The following is a 21,150-nucleotide window of genomic DNA, read 5'->3' as shown; positions in this document are numbered from 1 at the left end:
TCAGCTGCTTGAAGGAGAAAGGTTTTTTCTTTTTTGCATTGCAACTGGTATATCACCATTTTACATGATCTGAGTACTATGCAAAAAACACTACACACAACAAAAATATGTAATGAGACAGACCAAAGCACAGACAAGTCTACAGAAAAAAAGTACCACATTGTTTCAAAAGTGTCTTTTCTGTTTTTACAAGCTTTACATTCATAATCACTTTGATTGCATTTGAGTAATCATCTTTTGAGGGATGTTACATACAACCTACTTGGTACCTCAAGAAGACCAGGAGCAGTGAAAGGAATATGACAAAGCTAAAGTAGTATCTTTAAGAAAAAAGTGATAGAAGCAGCAGGTGATAAAGGAGTCTGCTGAACACATTTCAGCCCAGTTCGGTATCAAAGGGCTACCATTTCACAAACCTGGGTTGCACAGTTTCTGATACAGTCGTCATTATTTTTAGAGATACTGTGAATTTATATTTATTGTATTGAAAACATGTGAGAATGGAACTCTGACCTATTACTTTCATGATTGTTTTAAACTTCATGCTGTAGTACACCAGCTCACATTCATGTTCTCTTGCTTATGCCTGCTCTAATGCTTATGTGGCCATAGGTAAAATGGATGAGATTTCTGGAGTCTACAACTATCATTTGCAGAAACTGTTTTCAATCAGATCTGTGAAATGCTTTCTCTCAGCCCACAGCTGCATGTTTGCTAGAGCCAGTTAAAGGAAGGAATTTTACCTCTGATTTGCTCATTATACAGTTCAAGGCAAGTCCTCCTAGATCTCCATCTCATATCCTGATTTACCACTAATAGCGAAATGGGAGCAGGAAAAATACAATGTTCAAAGATTGTTACAGGGGTTTCAAAGTCAGCAAGTGCTTCATATGATCTGAAATTTTCAGACAAAATTATGACCAAGCCACAACTTTTAATTAAAACTGCATATAACAAAAAATAAAATACAGAATAAAAGAGCAATTATTGTATGTTAAAAGAATCAAGAATCAGGAGGTATGGCTTCACACAATATCGCACTGTTACAATTCAGGGTGGGGGAACCAGATTTTTTTTCCCTAAGCTAAACAGTAAATGGTGTTAAAAACATTCCTTGAGTACTCATATTTTTGGTTTATTCCAAATAGGGAATACTTGTTGGCAGTAGTAATTTCTTGGCCTTACAATATAACAAAATGTTATCCATCTTCAGCACTAGCACCAGATGCTTCAATTTAAGGTGTTACTTTAATCAGGAAATCTCCTATTTTATAGGACACAGAAAAGAGTCAATGCCCTAGGAAAATGTCCATGTAAGAAGAAATTTCTTGTAACAGCTGCTATTAGAAATGTTTGACCTTATTTTGTCTGTCACCAAAATTAGGGAACTGTGTAAAACTGGAAAAAAAAAAGTGTAAAAGGAGTATAGGAAGAAATTAAAATTCCAGTCAATAGGTTCTTCACTATTTCTCTGTTATTTTGGCTATTAAGATCCTCATATTTTAAAATATTTTAATAATCACTGTATCTGCAAACCATATTATTCTGCTTGGCAACATTATCCTATTCTGAAAGATAAAAATGTAAAAGATGTTACAACTTAGGCCCAGAAGAGATATGCCAAATGTTGGGGTTTTTTTTAACTAGTCCATATTTTCCAGAAGCAATGTGCTTTTTATATATTAGTGGATATTTATTAAAAAATTATATAATAGTCACACCTGCAATTTCTCCAAAACTGTGGATTTTCTTAATTAAAAAATGTATAAAGTAATGAAGGCTTATTATTTAAAAGCATGGTGATATTTACACATTTTTTATTAATTTTATAAATAAATCTCTCGGATTCAAATAAGCACCAGTGTTATGCATAACACTTTGAAAAATAAACTGCATAGGTTCAAGTAAATACTTTTCTATTCAGTAACCAAACAGGAAGGGGGAAAGGTAGAGAAAGATTAAAAAAAAATCCATTTGTATTAAATTAAAAGAGTGTATTATCTTTTCTTGACAAAAATTAAAAACCTCTTAAACTAGTTTCCTGTTGAATTAAATATTCCCATATGGCACAAAAGGTCACCTAGGGAACCTTTTAATAAAAGCAGAATAAACATACTGAAATCTTTTTTTTTTAGTGTAACTGACTCTGTCCATACCTGATATGTTGATCATGTTGAAGGTTTCTATAGCAGCTGCTTCTAAATAGTCATTGACTAATACAGAACGTACTAGCCTAGGATTCAGAATGGGACTTATTCTTGAATTCACCATTGATCTTCTGAATGTCTTTACAAAGTTGTTGCCTCTTGCTATGTTCTCACTACTTTTGCTTACTTTCAACGTTAGCATAGATATTTCCCTGTGAGGAAGCTCTGTAAATGAAAAGTTTTATCTGAAATGATGTACTCTGATTCCTAATCTCCTGAGCAATGTACAAAGTTCACAGATCTTGGCTTAAATAAACTTCTTTAAACACTTTTTTTGTCTTGAAAAGTAAATTTTATTTGAGGATATTTAATAATATTCCACCTCACAATCACTATAAAGCAATCAAAGTAAATATGTGATAACTTTAGGAGTGTCTAATGCTCAGAATTCTGGGTTACCCCATAAACTGTAGCTCACAAGGCATTCAAGAAAACTAAAAAGTAATTCTCATCTGCAAGCCCTGCTTCCCTGATCATTTTTTTTCAAGCTGAAGTTCTGAAAGCCCTTCCAGTACATCTCCTGTATATTTTGTAAATATTTCAGACTATTATCTCGCATGCCTAGACATGACGGGAACTGGGCTATTTCCTATACTTTAAAACAATCTCTGTATTCAGGATTCAAGTTACATGGACAAAACCCCTACCTTAAACCAATATATTTTTGAATATTTTTTAAGATTTTGTAAATGTCGCAATTGCTAAAGCACAAGTAGTTGCTTACAGGTAACTTAACCAAATTTGTTTAACATCTGCAGGTCAGCCTTGCCACTTGTAGGGTGTTGTCATTGTCAACTATTTTTGATTGATTATTCTATTTCTGGGAAGTATCAAGGAAAAATAAAACAGGAAACATGGAAAACAATTATTTAGAATATAAACTTACAGCACACTGAATTGGATGTAGTTCTTTGAATATTGGTATAGTTCAAGCTGATCCTGCAGTTGTCCTTACAAATTAAAAAAACAAGTCAGAAAATCCCAACTTGCTTACCAGTGTGCTGAGTAGAGTCTAACTTCTGTTATCGTACTCAAGTACAGGAACTTTCTGCTGAACCAGCCTGCTTCAATTACATTGTTAATACAATGTTCTTCTTATAAACAGAAAACTGCATAGATGATTCATTAGAATTTCCAAAGCAGTATCTCTCTATATATTATTTTCCTAAACCATCAATTCAGTTTCCCTTAGGCAGGGTATTTCAAAGTCATGCACACCGAGTACTGCCTTCAGAAAAAAAAAAAGTAGAAAGGGTAAAATGTCACCAGTTTACAACTTCTGAGGTAACTTGTCTCTTTATGTTTCTAAATGTAAAATTCCTCATTGAGATGACGTAGAAGATGTTTCCAGATATGGGAATTTTAATATCTTCTTCTTTTAGGTACCATCTTTTGACAGATACCAAGATGCAGGCAATTTGTCCTTGATGAGTCAGCTATACAGGTAACTGATTACCAGACAGAGATACTTCTTTGTCTGTGTGATTTGCTTCCTGTTATTATCTTTGCAAATGACTGAGTCACGTTATTAAAATGAAAGGAAGACCTTCTCTGCAGTAAGAAAAGATGTTGCCTTTTAAGGAAAGCCATCTGAAGGTGAAAACTGAATTTCTTAAATTGAAAGGTAAAAGTCTTATTGATTTAAACAGCAGGAGGATTTCATCATGAATGTGAGAAAAATTTGTCCCACATGTTATTGAATATATTGAATGGAGTTATGAAGAAGAAATAATAATTCAAGCTCTGTGTTATTTTAGCAAGCATGCACAATGGATTTTTTTCTTCTCTATAAATTTTCTCTTTCAGAAGACTGTATCTGAAGTATATCTCTAGAATATTTTCTCATAAATGTTGTCCATGTACACATCCTCCATGAAGGTCATAAGGGAGTGGGGGGCAAACTATCTAGTTGTAATAAAAATATCCCTTACAAAGATAGATATTTATTAAAAAACTTCATAAAGGAGCCTAAGAGATAAAAGAAATCAGCAACACTCATAGAAAAGTAGAAGGCTAGCTAGGCTTGATTCTTTCTTATCAGACACAGGCATGGCTAATTGGCTTCAGTAGGCACTATAAAGATGTCAGTAAAATTAGCTTACATTTCAGCTGAGCCTTGACTACAATCACACGAAAAATCAAATAAATGAGAGCCCATAGGTTTTTCACAAAAGCCCAATTTTTCTTTCCTGATAAAATAACCAAGCGATTTAAACTCTGCGCTTCTGACAAGCAGCAGAAACTTCCATACACCCAGATAAGTGATTCAAATGTCTTTCCATTAAAAACAGACTTTTAGCATTTGCAAATGAAGATGAGACCATTTCTGAAAAAAAAAATGGTGAGCCTGGCATCGTAGAGAGCAAGCAGATGCAAACAGTCATGAGCTCTGAGCAGGCAGTTTGCAAGCTGGGAGCTCTATTGTACCTTCATTATGAGGTGTGAGAGCAAAGCCATGGATCTGTTGGTGCCAGTCTGACTGATGGTACTCTCACAGCTCTTAGTCTTATGCACAACAGAAAAGAAGCTCATTTTTCTTCATCCTTTAAAAATTTCTGTGCCATTAACAGTTAGGAGCTGCAGTCACAGACAAGGACAGCCATTGCATTGGATAAACCAACCATCAGAAAGACGGTTCCTTCCCCAGAGACTTTATGATGTAAATTGCATAATCACACTCAGAGATCCTGGGTATGGTTGTACGGAGAAAAGCAATTATCCACCTATCACTCTACTACTATGAACAAACAGGTTTGCCCCATTTATCAACCTGTAAGCCAGGTTAGAAGAAAAGAGAAATCTTTTGCTTCTTTGAGAAGTCATCAAATGAAGCCATGTAATTCCTCCCAAGAGCAAGGGAAAAGCAGAGATGAAATTAGGACGTTATGAGTCATAGCTTGTTCTCACTTCTATTTTGGGAGCACATCATCTGTAAGCTACCCTTTATTCAAGGATATTCAGAATTGAATTCCTTGTATTTTTATCAAAGACTAATCCAAGTCCTTAATGAAAACCAATTGAGAGTCTAGGGCAGAATATGTGTTTGATTGCTCCTATTTCCCAAAGTAAAATAAAAATGATAGGTAGAGAGCGTGTGTGTGGGGGGGGGGGGGGGGGTGTTTGGTTGGGTTGGGGTTTTTTTCCCCTCTGTCCAAGAAACAGGAATTCTGGTGATATTTCTTTGGTGAAAGGAAAAGGATACAGAAGTTAAGAAGCTTCACAGTCATATCTCCTAAAAGTTTACAATAACTAAGTCATCAGTACCAAAGGCATAAAGCTTTAATGGCAAAATTTCTCCCTAAAAGATTCTCAACAGAACAACAGTTTCACTGATTATGTCTTGCTAGGACAAACAAAATCCTATTGAAAGTATATGAGCATGAAATTTTTGTCATGATTAATTAGTCTCAATCTGGTACTGATTGTGGCCTAGACAATCTTCTGTGTAAATCAATGTATTATTTGATAGTTTTCTACTGTTTTGAAATACATTTTGATAGAAATTCAATTAGTTATGGATGAGATTATAACAGAAACATGAGGGAGTTAGGTAGCTATTTGCTATTCAAACATAAAAATATTTTCACAGAGCATAAATATTTACAATCAGACATTATTTGTTATACATGGAATGTAAATGAAATGTGAAAAAGCATACTTATGATATTGTTTAAAAAGATAGTCACATACCTGAGTAAATGTTAAACACTGGTTTAACATTTCTAGCAGAAATGAAAACACAAATTTGTGGACCATATTTACAGATATTGGTTTTGGTTTTCTTTACATGTCTAAGATCTGATTTTATGCAAATTAACATTGTATCGATGAAGAAACCTATGCTCCTTCTGGTTTTATTCTCTTCTCTTAAGTTCTGCTGAAGTCTACAAGCATTTATTTTACTCTTTCCCAGATCCCAAAGGGGGTACTTAGTTTTAGGCAAAATACATAATACATTCCACAGATGGCATGGGAAATGGGGAAAAAAAAATAAAAATGGAAAATTCTGAAACAGTTTTTTTGCCTGTTATAAGCCTTCCCACTTTTCCAACAGTAATTTTATTAAGTCTTGCATTGCTATACATTCTCCTAATCGATGTAAGCTCTAAATGAACCAGTGCTATTGCAGGAGACCTGGCACTAATGAATGCCAAAAGAACTCATTATTTTGATTTCCTAAATGGAAGTCATCATTTTCAATGAGAAAGCAGAAATGAAAAGATGAAAAACTGATGGCCTATCTCAGCTGCTACCCTTTACCTGCAGATATCTATTGAAGAATGCACTTAACATCCATCACCAGGAAAAGCTTTATTCATTCAATACCAGTACCTTATACAGGCTTTTGGAGCTATTAAAGCGAAAAAAACATTGTCTGTTCTGAAATGGGAGCCCCAAAAATACACAGGGAGCATATTTTTAGCTCTGTATATTGTATATTCATATAGTGGCTAGTGCAACAGAGGTGGGGCTTGATAGGGTATTGTAAAGCAGTAAACATATTTTGATCCTTCAGTGCCAGTCAGTCTGTGGTTGCAAGGAAAGACATGTAGGTCTGAAATAATTCAGAAAAAAATGCATTTGTTTTGTGCTGTCCTTCCAAAAGTACATCTCACTGGCTGGTGCAATCATGCAACTTTAACTCTACAAACCATTGCAAAATGCTCACCTGCCTCCTCATGAGCAGCATACTGACATTACCAGCTACCTCACACACACTTTTGCCATTCTGTTTTCGTTATCAGACTCATTTCCAAGGGATGGTTAGATTGAGTTACGCTTTACATTTTTTTCCTTCTAATTTCTGTATAAAGTATTGCAACCCCCTGTAATTATGGAGGATTTAATACAAAATGAAAGATTTAACATGTATTCCTTTTAGTCAGCCAGAATCTTTGCAATAGGATTAAAAGTATGTATTTACACTTTTGAGGAAACTATACAAAACTCTGTTTAAGAACACAGATTATCATGTTTGTGGCTTCTTATGAAATAAAGTGATTAAATACATTGAAATCTCATCCCATTTCAGTTGACTTAAATGCACTTAAAACTTCATCCACAGTTCTTTTTCTATAGTAAGCTACAATATAAGCAATGTATGTATTATCATTATCAGCCTGATGCTCTAGAGTTGTTAAAGTCTGAGAATCTAAAAAATCTAAAAAATATAATGAAAATATTTTACATCCATATTGGTAATGTTTTAAATTACAGGTGGACTCTTCCTTTTCCCCTATACTTGTTCTATTATATAAAAGCATTTCAAACCTTTCACGTTCTTTTGACTGCCATGAATTCAAGTGTAAAGCTTCAGATTTCAGTGAATGAGATCCTTAAGTTCCAACCTGACAAGAGAACTTAATTATATTGTGTAACAAATTTTAAAAAGAAAAAAAGAAGTGAGAAATGGACATTATGGGCAATATCCAGTAGAGTCCTTATGATTTATCCCACTGCAGGATCTAGCCCATAGATATGAACAGCATTATAAAGGAAGTCCAATGCTCTGACTGACTTGGTTCTCCAAAATATGAAGAAAAAGAAAAGAAAACAATGAAGTCCCATCTTTCCATTCAAAGATTTCTTGCACAGATTCAAAAGTGTTTCAGTTTTCCCACAGTCTCTTTCCACCATTTTTTTCATTTCTCTTGTGGACATTATAATGCCTTAACTGCTAAAAAATGGATAAAATTTATGCTTTTGTAAGAGTTTTGTCATTGTTCAGAAGGTATAGGCAAATGAAAATACCAAGCAAACCTAAGCAGCATCTGATTTCAATAAGAGTCTTAATAAAAAACTTGACAGCTGCCAGTAGGCCTTTTCAAAATGTAGCTGGAAACGGGCTTTCGTGTAAGTTGCTAAGAGCAACGTGTCACTTTCAAACGCAAGCTCAGCTCTACATGTCTTATGGTATGCACTCCAGTCTGCACTGCGTTGTGGCTTACAACCTCTTTTAGCATTCCCAAAACTGCAAACTTTAATCAGATGAACTCCTGCAAAAAGGAATATTAGTTGCATAGGGAAGAAAAAGAACAACAGTGTGGTCAGTAAGTTCTAAGTCCCTGCCACAAGTTGCCCTGCACAACTGCCTTCTGGCCATCACAGGCTTAGATAAGCATGAAAGAAAAATCAACTGGATAATTTATTAAGTCATTCCTTTCCACAAGATTAGATTTTTGAAAGAGACTACAGAGCAGGCCAGCAGAACCTTGGAAGCATGAGCAATCAGTAACTTTCTTTTTCTCCCCTTAGAATTTATACTGAAATTCTGTAGTTGTGAGAAGAACAACTGTAACTCCACACTTAAACAGATTTGCCAATAACAAAGATGAAATGGAAGGTTTTATAGCAAGAGTTGTTAGTTTTTTCCTGAAAGGGTACATACTGTATTAGTTGTTGAAGGAAATTTGAACTTCACTTGAACTTTAAAATCACTTTCTTTTTTTACCAACTATCGTTTTTAGTGACAGTTTCTTAATCTCAGGTTATTTCAATAGCTTGTTATACTTCTTTTATCAACAATAAGATAATGACTGTAAGGCAATACTTTCAGGTTTATATCAGGTTATCACTGTCATTGAGTTAATTTCTGAATTTTGTAATAGTAATATAAAATCCACAAGTTAAATACAAAAAATGAACAATAGGTGCCAAGCTATACTCCAAGTTTTTAATTCACTCAGCCTACTTTACAGGTATATGTGAGGATGGAATTTGACCCTAACTTTGATCTCTTGCAAACTTTCAGGCAAAATCTCCACTCAGTACTAACAAATAGAAACTACACTTAAATATAGTTTCAGTCTAAAAAAAAAAAACCCAAACCCAGTACTAATATGGTCAAGATTTGCTACTTTTAAAGTACAAATTTTCACTATTGCCTATCTGTAAATTCTGAAATAATCATTCTTGTTTGTTTTTCTTCAAATCTTTTTTAAGAGACATATTGCTAATATGGAATGATTATCACCCAAATAAGTATAAAACAATGCCATTTCAAGGAAGGAATTAGGAATTCACAGAAGAATATAGATAAATCATCTAAAAGCATAATATTTGAAAAGTAAATGACACTCTGCAGGAAATTCTTACTTGTCAGTGTTATTACAGTATAAATAAATAAATTACTGAATTAATAACTAAAATAATATATGCTATGAAAAAATTGTCACATTTTCATAGTCACATTTCACCTCATAATATTGTTTTAAATTAATCTAGAGTCACACTTACCTTGATGTTGCCAGAAATGTTCAAGTGATGACTGCCATGCTTCCACATGTATGCAATACTAGGAAATGTAAACTAAGTAAACTAGAACTACCTCATAGTATGTTAACATTTAGTGCCAATAGGTCACTGATTAATATAAATATTTTAGAGTATTAGTAATGATATTAGGAATTCAAAGTATCAAAGGAAAAAATAGGGAATACAGATTCAACATTTCTTTACATAAGATTCAGAAAAAATGTCCTTTACATTTTATAAAAACATGTCTTTTGTATAAACTGATTAAGTATGGAATCTCCACAAAATGTACATGGATTATATAAAAAAAAGCCTTTAATACTAAAATATGTCATGAAAACAGAATTTTAACCATCAGTCAATGTGACAACAGTTCACCGATACATATACGTTTTATCATGTTCAGAAATCTTATCAAATAAGCTTTCAGTTACATAAAAATATAACTCACAAAAACGTGCATTGAGAGTTTCAAATGGGTTATAGCAATTTGAACAAGTTATATTTGCTATACAAGGATGATTAATATTTTCACTGTAGTTTATTTGCACAGGCAACCTCACTGACTGTTTTACAAAAATAGCTTTTTCATTTGTAACACTCTAAATGACTTCATCTCATTTTCAGAACTGCACATAACATGCGTGTATCAATACTTGCAGCATTTTGTGCATTTGATTTTTCCTTTGGAAGTAGCTAAGGCATGAGATCAGACTGGTTTTTCAAAGTATCAACATTTGATTGGGTTTCCTTCACATATTTATTATAATGATATAGAAATCCTCACTGTTGTCCACCTAAAGTTCAGGTACTCTATCCATATTTGAACAGCAATACAAAAAGTTGTCTCAAAAAGAGACAGAATACGTAACCGTTACTCATAATTTCTGAAGATGTTTATCAAATCAGGACACTCTTCTTGCACTGCCTAAATACCAGCACAACTATATAATTTCAAAAACCAGACCTCTAATTCTTTCACACACAGTAGGGAGAAACTTGTTAAAAGGATATATTATAAATCTTAGTTAACATAAAATGTTCTTAAAAAAAGCAAGTATGCTCAGAGTGATGAACAAGCATCAGCTCACACAGTGAATTACCAAAACTCAGTGAATTACCTAAAAATCATATCTTTTTTACGTCTCTTACATTGTCTTGTAGCTTTTTGTTCTGTTTGACTATATAGGCTATGATAAAAATTATTTTCTGAGAGCATACTTTACTTAGCTGGGTCAATCCATCAAGCCTGGAGGAAGCAGATTTTGGTGTATTTAGGTAAGAGGAACTCTCTGTCAAAAGGTTCTTGCTAAATTACAGTTTTGACAATCACATTTCAAGAATGTCCATACTTGCCCCTGACTACAGAATTATACAGAAGTTATCTAAGCTTGTTGCGAGTTCAGATGCGATAAAAGTAAGCCATATAAGAGCAGAACAAGCTATTAAGTGCAGTTGTGATTGTCAGACACACCATGTACTCATTCTATGAAAGGAACGTATCTAATGTTAGAAACTCTATGAATGTACACATAGCTTCTGATGACACTGTAATTTATGTACTTGTTGCTTCTGATGTTTGAAACAGAAGATGTAGTGACATGACAGTCCAGAACCAATGGGATATGGATGGAGTTTATCAGCTGCATTTGCACAAATAGAATTTCTGTGACTTAAAAATAGATTTAAAATAAGTGAAAAAGATAAGATTTACAAAAAGTAATTAACAAAGAGCAGAATTCTGATGTCTCCAAAGACATGTAGATAGCAATGTAATGAACACTTATGTGTCGTTGCTGGGAATTTAAGAGCTCTATTGAAGTAGAAAATCAGCTACGACAACTGACATTAGCTGACACAATTATTGGCCAACTAAGAAGATAGGCCAGGGACAAAATGGGCCAGGAAATCTTCTGCATGAAGCTTAGAGAGGTAGCTGAGGCAATGTAGTGAAGTTTGCATTGGCTTCAGCAGTGCAAACAGTCACTATAAGCTAAATTGAGCTTAAACAAACCTCCTTTCTTGTGTAAGCATGAAACTGATTTACTTAGCACACTCCATCTCCTGGGTCATTCCCATGTGTACTAATCTACCTCTGGCCTTTTCTACCAGCAGATCACCTTTAAGTTTCCTGTACTAGTGGAGTCACATGCACTGGAGATAGAGGAGGGTTGTCTGGAGACACAAAGGGAACAGATATCTGCATGTCTGAATTTAAAATACCCACAAAGGAGTCATTCTGTACAACAATTACACTAGAGAAGATAAAATTCAGCATATTGTAGACTATTGTTCCCTGCCAATATGAAAGAATCTGGCTCGCGAGGTCATATACTACTTACTTGCTTTGATACTGCTGAATAGAATAGAATAGAATAGAATAGAATAGAATAGAATAGAATAGAATAGAATAGAACAGAACAGAACAGAATAGAATAGAAAGACAGAACAGAAGAGAATATAGTTCAGTTGGAAGGGACCTACACTGGTCAGTCAAATCCTAAGCAGTTCATTTACAACATACACTGTTTCAGTGCATTGATGTTTTAATTTGCAAACCAGGCACTCAGTGAAGTAAAGAAAGCTAAGGTTCTCAGTAACTTGCAGAAGTACTGAGCCTCCCTGTGTACTGAACTCTGATTTATATTACACTGCATAATATGATCATTTATAGGGAGCTATAATTGCATGTGGATATAATTTCTACTAAAAGGAAGTCCAGCCTTTTAAGACAGAATACTTAAAATGGATGCTTATTGCCAAAAAGGGAGGTAGATAAGAGATAGACTATTCTTATCTGCATGATTGGGAATTCTAAGAGGAATAAAATGTTAAATTGCAAGCAGTCTTGGAAATGCTAAGTCAGTTTTACAATTTTGAACTCTGAGTGCGTCTCATTTACCGCCGTAGATGTTTCATTTAACTCTGGCTTCCAAAATGCCTGATTCATATTCTAGAATTCATGTCTGGTTTTCCCTTTAATAGCTCACACAAGAACAAGTTCGTGTTCGAATATCATAGCTTTTTTAAAGATTGCTTAAGATTTTTTTCTTCAAAGTTTATAACACAATGACTGAATTAAAAAAAAATGACTGCATTAAAAAAGACTGTGCTGGACTTTGATTTTATTGTTATGTGTTTGGGTTTTTTTTGGGGGGGTCATTTGTCAGATTTAATTTTTACTGTTACACAAGCTAAACAGGGATTCAGCTTATTGCAGTCTCACCATGAGACAGACAATTCAGGTCATGTCACTGTAAAACAATAATAATCATATATCCCTCTTCCGTATTTTTCCTGCCAACATAATCCTGAAAAAGGCACTAAAACAGTGTTTATAGCTAGGTTGGAAAGATGTTATTTCTTCTTAAAGCATATCCATGAAGACTAGGACTGTAGACAATGAAGAGGAATTGAGCAGTATCTAGACTGAATGAGTCAGGTCATTCAAACCATCCCATTTTCTGTAATACTAGAACATTCTTTGAATTAGGATATCTATTTTACCTAATCCTCCCATTCTGCTGAATTTCCATTATTTCCAAATAATTCCCTAAATAGTTTGGGAATTTTGAAAATTCAACTCAATTGTTGAATAACTTAAACTTTTTATAAAAAATACTATCATCCCACACAGTGTTCAAAGCATGGGGTAGGGACATAGCAGGATTTAGTACTTCTGCGTGTTACAGTATTGAATTTATGAAGGCACAGGAGCACTGCCTTGCACTGGGACAATTTAGCAATTTCCTCTAGCTCCAGCAGTGTCTTCAGTCGTCACTGTGGTGAAGTATGAGTAGGAACAGAAACTGCTGAGCTGGGCAGAGGCAGGATCCTCTCAAACCCTAAATTGCACAAGAAATTAAACACAGCACTGCAGCATTCCACTTTCAATAGGGCCCACTACAGTAAGTAAAAGGAAAAGCTAAATCTTTCTATTTTACTGTCCAAAAAGGATCCTATCCAGGGAATATATTTTGATAAATGTAAACTTATACTCAAAGGGAAAATATGGCCTTCTAAATAACATCAACAACCCATATTATTGCTGCATGCATGCTTGGGGGTCTAGAAATCTCAGGAAGAATAATTCCAGAAGCATTTTTATTCCAAGGATAGAGAGGGATAACTAAAAAGTTGGAAAGTTTTAGGCCCAGCTGTCTGCTATTTTGCCATAGCGCTACTTGAACACAGAGAGAGATGAGGTACTTATTTCCAGAGCAGCTCTGCAATCCTCCAAGACAGTGAGGAAACGTAGTTCTTCTGTATTCTGGAGTTACAGATAAATATTGTTCAGTGCACAATCTAAAGGCTTATATTTTAGCCAGAATCAAGAAGAAAAGACAGAGATGAAGATATTTGTCTCTATCATCCAGTAAAAATGTTTTATAGCCCTGAAGGTCACCGTGTTACAGTTACTGCAAGTAAAGCCTTTTTTCTGTCTAGGATACCTGCTTTCTGGTTAACTTGAGACTAGAAGTTTCAGTATCTCAGTTATAGCCAATAGGCAATCAGAATTCCACTTATGAAAGCTGGAGAAACCTTGTCTTTATCGTGCCTGCTAAAATCTGGTTTTAAAATTCAACGGGTGCAGTGTTGTGTGTTAAAACAAGATCTTTTCATATCATAAGTTATAGGATGATCACAAATTCCATTAAACGTAATTAAAAATGTTATATCATAAGACAGTAAAAGAAACCCATATAGTTTATATTCTATTACCTTGACAAATATTCCGTGGCTGTATAGATATTTCTTGAGGCCATACTCTGTGAAGTATAGTCAGTAATTAAGAGGTCCCTAAAAATTTTCATTTTCCCTCGTCTATGAAGATGTATTTCCAAAATCAAGGCTTTCTTAAACATATGTAATCACTGTCATAGATTTGCTCCCAGGATCTCAAACTGGGATTTGTTCCCACAGTTTAAACCTTGGAAAGCTGATGCTAACAAAGAGCAGTAGCAGTTGCCTCCTGCCGAGAGCAGTGCAAGGCTTGCAAGATCCCCGAGGGGTGTCTAAGGGAGTTTCTTGGCCCCCAGCACTCTTGGGCTACTGGTGGGGAAGGTACCAGCCAGCAGGAAATACGTCTCATGAGAGGGGTGGGCGAGAGTGTGATGGTGCCAGCTGTCCCTGTGTCCAGTTCAAACTGCGGGAAGCTGCATGTAACCAGACCCTGGGGAATGCCAGCCACGGGGAGCACTGCTAACAGGCTGTGAAAACAGGGACAGCGTTGTTTGGGAGTGGTGTCAGCAATTTGTGTGGCAGTTCACATGGCAGGGCACACGGGAAGAGCTGCCATCTCTGCAGTGATGGGGTTGCTGTCTGCTCTGCTCGCCCGCAGGCTTAGGCTGCAGCCCCTAAGGTCACCCCAGCTAGCTGATGGCTGTGCAAGCCTACCCAGAAGCTTGAGGTCTCCAGGGAATTGTAATTAGAGTTAGAAGAACAAAGTCTTTCAAAATAATTATCATTTTGTAAGTAAGTGGGCTATTTTTTCTGAGAACTATAAAAAGACTGTGACCTGCTGAAAGAAAGTGATGTCGGCCCATCACAACTGCAAAGCTGTGGCTGAAACGTGAATAGGCACTGCAGCCTGCCTATGCTGACATCTCTACCCAAACTGACGTCCCAAGGACTGAAATAGCTGTCCACACCTTAGGTTGCATGGAGCTCCAGTATCTGGAAGTCCTTCTAGCAGCTGAAGGCAGTGGTAGTTGCCATAGCTGCAAGTATGCCTAGCCGGAGGAACTCCTCAGACAAGTAGCTATGTTACCAGGGGAGCTCAACAGGAAACGCAGTATCCAGGAATGTGAGCAGGAGATCAAAACATGGTATTGTGCACTGTCCCAGCCTGAGTGACAACCCTGCCTTAAGGCTGTGCAAGGATAAGCCTGAATCCAACCCTGAGCTGTCTGACACAAGTAATTCACAAGATGAAGGAGACTGGACCCTTGTCTTTGCTCAGGGCAGAAGAAGAACCTTTCCCCACCCCCTGAAGTGCTCCTACATAACAGACACAATGTCCTAGGGCTGGACAATGAACAGCGTGTGAGCAACAGACAGGATCCAGGAAAAGCCAACCATGCAAACTCGATTCAACCACCCACCTGCATTAGAACCACTTCCACCAGAAAAGCAGATAAGGTATTAGGAATTGAAGATTCCCTACTGAGAGCAAAAGCACCCATTTGCCATGCAGACAATTTATTTAGATAAGTTTGCTACCTACCAGGAGTTCACATTCATGACACCTCTGAGAGGCTGCCAAGCCTGATGAACCCTACAAAGTATCATCTGTTCCTACTGTTCCATGTAGGGTCTATGGATACTGCAACAAGGCAACTTAGACTGTATGCCCCTCAGAGCAATATTAAAAGGATCAGGAGTACAGGTAGTGTTCTCCTCTATCCTACCAGTCACAGGAAGTAGTTCAGGAATTCAGGCAAATTGAACAGGTGAATGCCTGGCTGTGTAGCTGGTGCCATACTCGAGGTTTTAGTTTCTTTGATCATAGATCCACCTTTGACAAGCCAGGTCTCTTGGGAGCTGATGAGATTGATCAGACCAAGTGAGGCAAGAGCCTCTTTGCCAACAAGCTGGCCAGACTTTTAAGGAGAGCTTTAAACTAGATTTAGCAGGGAAAGGGGATAGAGCTTTGGTTAACAGGGAAGAGCCAGGGGCTGCTGATACATTAGAAACCAACAGGGGAACACGTATGAAATGCCCCAAAGGAATTAGGGTATTTTCCTCTAAAAAGGCGACATGGTCGCTAGCCCTACTGAAGTGTCTCTATACAAATGCATGCAGCATGGGTAACAAACAAAAGGAGCTGGAAGCCACTGTGCAGCCAGAAAGCTACAAACTAATCACTGTCACTGAAACATGGTGGGACAAATCACACAACTGGAGCACTGCAATAAATGACTATAATAAAAAATGATGACTATATGGTGAACAAATGACTATAAATGGGGGGGGGGGTGCCCTCTATGTAAAAAAATGGATTGACTACACACAGCCATCTTTGAAAAACTGCGATGAACAGGTTGAGAGCTTATGGGTGAAAATTAGAGGCCAAGCCAACAAAGGAAACCTCATGGTTACTACAGGCTGCCCACTCAAAGGGAGGATGTCCATGAAGCGTTCTTACTTCAACTACAAGGAAGCATCATGCTCGCAGACACTGATCCTGTTGGGGGAACTTCAATCACCCTGACATCTGCTGGAAGAGTAGCACAGCAAGCTGTAAGCAGTCTAGGAGATTCTTGGAGTGCATTGGGGATAATTTCTTAATCCAGGTGACAGACAGCCTGGCCAGAGGAGAAGCATTACTGGATTTGCTGCTTACCAATACAGATGAACTAATTAGAAAGGTCAAGACTGGTGGCAGCCTAGGCTGCAGTGATCATGCCCTGGTGGAATTCACAATCTTGAGGGATATGGGCCAGGTGAAGAGTAGAGTCAGGACCCTGAATTTTAGGAGAGAAAACTCAGGTGTTTAAGGAATTAGTAGATGGGAGCCTCTGGGAAACTGCCCTCAGGGATAAAGGAGCAGAACAGAGCTGGCAGCTTTTTAAGGTTTATTTATCTTAGAGTGCAAGAGCTCTCAATTCCCACATGTAAGAAAGTGGGCAAGGAAGGCAGGAGACTGGCTTGTCTCAGTAAGGATCTCCTGGTCAAACTAAAGTGTAAGAAGGAAATGCAGAGGCAGTGGAACCAAGGACATGTATCCTGGGAAGAACATAGGGATGCTGCTCAGATGTGTAGGGATGGGATCAGGAAAGCTAAAGCACAGCTGGAGCTGAATTTGGCAAGGAATGTGAAGAATGATAAGATGGGTTTCTACGGGTACATTGCTCAGAAAAGAAAGATGTATCCCCCCAATAAATAAGACAGGTGAACTAGTAAAAACTAGCATGGAGAAGGCTGAGGTACTCAACAATTTTTTTCCCCTCAGCTTTCACTGATAATCTCTCTTCCCACATCTCTCAAGTCCCTGAATCTCAAGATAGAGATTAGGGGAACAAAGTCCCTCTCATTGTAGGAGAAGATCAGGCTTGAGACCACATGGGGAACCTGAACATACAAAAGTCCATGGAATCCAACCAGATGCATCCCAGGGTCCTGAGGAAACTGGCAGATGTAGTCACTTTCCATCATATTTGAAAAGTCATGGCAGTCAGAGGAAGTCCCCAGTGACTTTAAAAAGGGTAATAAGGAGGACCCTGGGAACTACCAGACAGTCAGCCTCACCTCCATGCCCAGTTAGATCACAGAACAGATCCTTCTGGAAGGCATGTCAAAACATATGGAAGGCAAGTCAAAACATAGGGAAGCCTGGGAGGTGATTAGAGATAGGCAACATGGCTTCACCAAGGGCAAATCGTGCCTGACTAATCTAGTGGCTTTCTACAAATAAGTGGTTTATCAATGGACAAAGGAAGAGCAACTGATGTCATCTACCTGGACTTCTGTAAGGTCTTTGATATGTCCTCGCACAACATTCTTGCTGCTAAATTGGAGAGATGTGGATTTGATGGATGGACTGTCAGGTGGATGAGGAACTGGCTGGATGGCCACAGCTTCAAGAGTTACAGTCATCATCTCAATGTCCAAGTGGAAACCGGTAATAAGTGGTGTCCCTCAAGGGTCCATACTGGGACAATACTATTTAATATCTTCAGTAATGACATAGGTAGTGGGATTGAGTGCACTCTCAGCAAGTCTGCATACAACACAAAGATGAGTAATGCAGTTGATGTGCTAGAGGGAAAGGATGCCATCCAGAGGGACCTTGACAGCCTTGAGGCGTTCAACAAGGCCAAGTGCAAGGTCCTGTACATGGGTTGGGGCAATCCCTTGTATCAATACAGACTGAGGGATAAATGGATGAAAGCAGCCCTCCAGAGAAGGTCTTGGGGATATTGGTGGATGAAAGAATTGGACACAAACCAGGAATGTGTACTTGCAGCCCAGAAAGCCAAATGTACTTGGCTGCATAAAAAGAAGGGTGGCCAGCAGGTAGAGGGAGGTCATTCTCCCCCTCTACTTCACTCTTGTGAGACCCCACCTGGAGTACTGCTTCCAGCTCTGGGGTCCCCAGCAGAAGATATACATGGACCTGGTAAAGCAGGTCCAGAGGAGGGCCATGAAAATGGTCAGAAGGCTGGAACACCTCTGTTTTGAAGAAAGGCTGAGTTGGGGTTGTTCAGCCTGGAGAAGAGAAGGCTCCAGGGAGACCTTATTGGGGTCTCTCAATACTTAAAGGGGGCTTATAAGAAAGATGGAGAGTTCCTTTTTACCAAGGCCTGTAGTGACAGGACAAGAGGCAGCAGTTTTAAACTGAAAGAAGCTAGCTTTAGATTGGGTAGAAGGAACAAATTGTTTATGATGAGGGTGGTGAAGCACTGGAACAGATTGCCCACAGAAGCTGTGGATGCCCCATCCCTGGAAGTGTTCAAGGTCAGGTTGGATGGGGCTTTGAGCAACCTAATGCAGTGAAAGATGACCCTGCCCATGGCAAGGGGGTTGGACTGAATGATCTTGGAAGGTCCCTTCCAACCCAAATCATTCTTTGATTCTATGATTTATCTGGCTAATATAATCCCGTGATTATCTATGCAGTCTTAATAGATTTTCTAGCTACTGCTGTTAATGACACAATATAGACTGAAAGGAAAATAATTTAATATACCTCAAGAACTGAACTAACATTTTTGGTAAGTATAATAACATCCTGTATTCAGGTCCATTCAAGTGATATTTTTCCAGAGGAAAGAAAAAAATATATATAAAGAGTCTTCAGTAACTCATCATTGTGATCAAGTCAATGTATATTCCTCCATCACAAGATGTGATAATAGTGATAGAATTACACAGCTCTGTCATTAGTCAGGTTTGTATGTGTTCTTTTATGTAGAAATTTACAAATCAAGTGCAACTGAAACACACCAGATTTACAGAAATAAGTATATCTTTCAAAAAGAAGATAATCCAGAGTAGCAGAATTTGATACAAATATTGCCAATCTTCAAACTGTATTTCATAACAAGTATGTTACTTTTTTAACTTTTATGAATAATCATATTTGTTTTCCATATGGTTGTTTACCTGAAGAAGTTTGTATTTTCTCTTTCTTTTTTTTACTTATGAAGTAAGCAAAAAATACATCTAATTCACCTAACATCTTCCAATGTCTAGGCAGAACCTAATGCATTCTTAAGGATCATATTTACATTTCACCCCGGAAGAAAAAACAGAAATATGCTCATCAACCACAATTCCTCTGATTTTGAAGTGCTAAATGCATATTCTGAATATCTTCTGTTTTTCTCATTCAGACATAGACCTTCTAGAACAAAGAATAAATTCCATAGTGTCTCAAAAGTTACATTTGCCACTGTTGAGAAGCAGTATTTAATGCCAAATATAACACCATATTTTTTCCTAATCCATTTAAAATCTTCAGAGTTATTACTTTTAAGTTTCTTATATGAATGCCTCTGTATTCTGCCTTTTCTCCTAAATGCCACAATATAAAAATACAGCTTTTTGTCTTTTTTGTTTGTTTTCAATATAAATACATAAAATAGGAGTTCATCAATGCAAATATTGCATTTTTTCCTTTAGATTGATGTGAGGCAGCTGGTCAATGAAACATTTTAAACTACTTATAATCATCTGTATCCTTCAACAATTTTAGTTTTAAGAAACCAAGAGAAAACTTTTGAAGACATCCATTAAATAACATTTTTTACAGATAAATAACTATTACTAAGTTCCTGGGTATACAATTTATTTGACAATAACAACAATTTTTTTTTAAATAGTCTTGAGTACTTCACTTATATATTTACTTTCCTTTTTTTCTTGTTATTTTTTCTTTTTTGGGTGTGTTTCTGAGTACCAAGATTGCATGCATAAATATACCAAAATATCTTTCTATATTCCTGTCTTTGTGTTTAAATCTGATTCTAACATAGAAAAAATGCTCTTTTGTATTTAAACAAGAGTCAAAATCAGGGACAAGAAAAAAATTCTCAGTACTCTGATGAGCTAGATCATTGTTGAAACACATTAACCACATTAATAGATAGCTCAGCAAAAGAAGTTTCCTGCATTCCAAAATAGTACATGCCAAGACTATAGATCATATTTGCTACCAAGAAAAACAAGATTATAAATCTTTGTAAAAGCCATTCTAAAAAGGCAACACAAAAAAATTACTATATTTTACCTTGTGTATCTAAAATGCTGGAACTATGAGCATTCTAGCAGTCTATATGCTATTCTATACAGACTATATACTTTTTCATTAAGATTAAAAAAATTTCTAATGTCTGATATTATGAGCAAATTTTTAGCTTAATTTTCTATGGAAAAGTAGAACTTCAATAAATAAACATTCATTTGGAGAAAAGCCTCGTACACGCAAACATCCAGGAGTCAGAATCACAGAGAAGGCAGAAAAGATTTTTGGTCTCTTGTCATGGATCTAAGGTTATTTTGTTATTCAATCTAATGCTGACAGAAGAATATTTATAATGTCAAGAAGATGCAGCTCTTTTTCTGTTTGAAAGACAGAAGTATTAATTTCTCTCAATATTATAATTCATTATTATGGAGTTCCCTATATTTAGGAAGATAATTTTATATCACTCCTTGAAATTGCTTGACTCTATATTACCTGCAA

The 21,150-nt window shown here is 36.6% G+C and overlaps 1 protein-coding gene across 3 annotated transcripts in view; it reads right to left on the bottom strand.

Annotated features, from left to right (window-relative positions):
* The window catches only part of NLGN4X (neuroligin 4 X-linked), a 183,767-nt gene that overhangs the window by 57,418 nt on the left and 105,199 nt on the right, over window positions 1-21,150 (bottom strand). The gene's annotated exons all lie outside the window — the stretch shown is intronic.

The sequence above is a fragment of the Nipponia nippon genome, unplaced genomic scaffold (genome assembly GCF_047370975.1).
Source record: "Nipponia nippon isolate SJK-2023a ecotype South Korea unplaced genomic scaffold, ASM4737097v1 scaffold_2, whole genome shotgun sequence".
Classification (NCBI taxonomy): Eukaryota; Metazoa; Chordata; class Aves; order Pelecaniformes; family Threskiornithidae; genus Nipponia; species Nipponia nippon.
The sequence above is the reverse complement of the archived record's forward strand: the minus strand, read 5'-3'. Positions and strand labels throughout refer to the sequence as shown.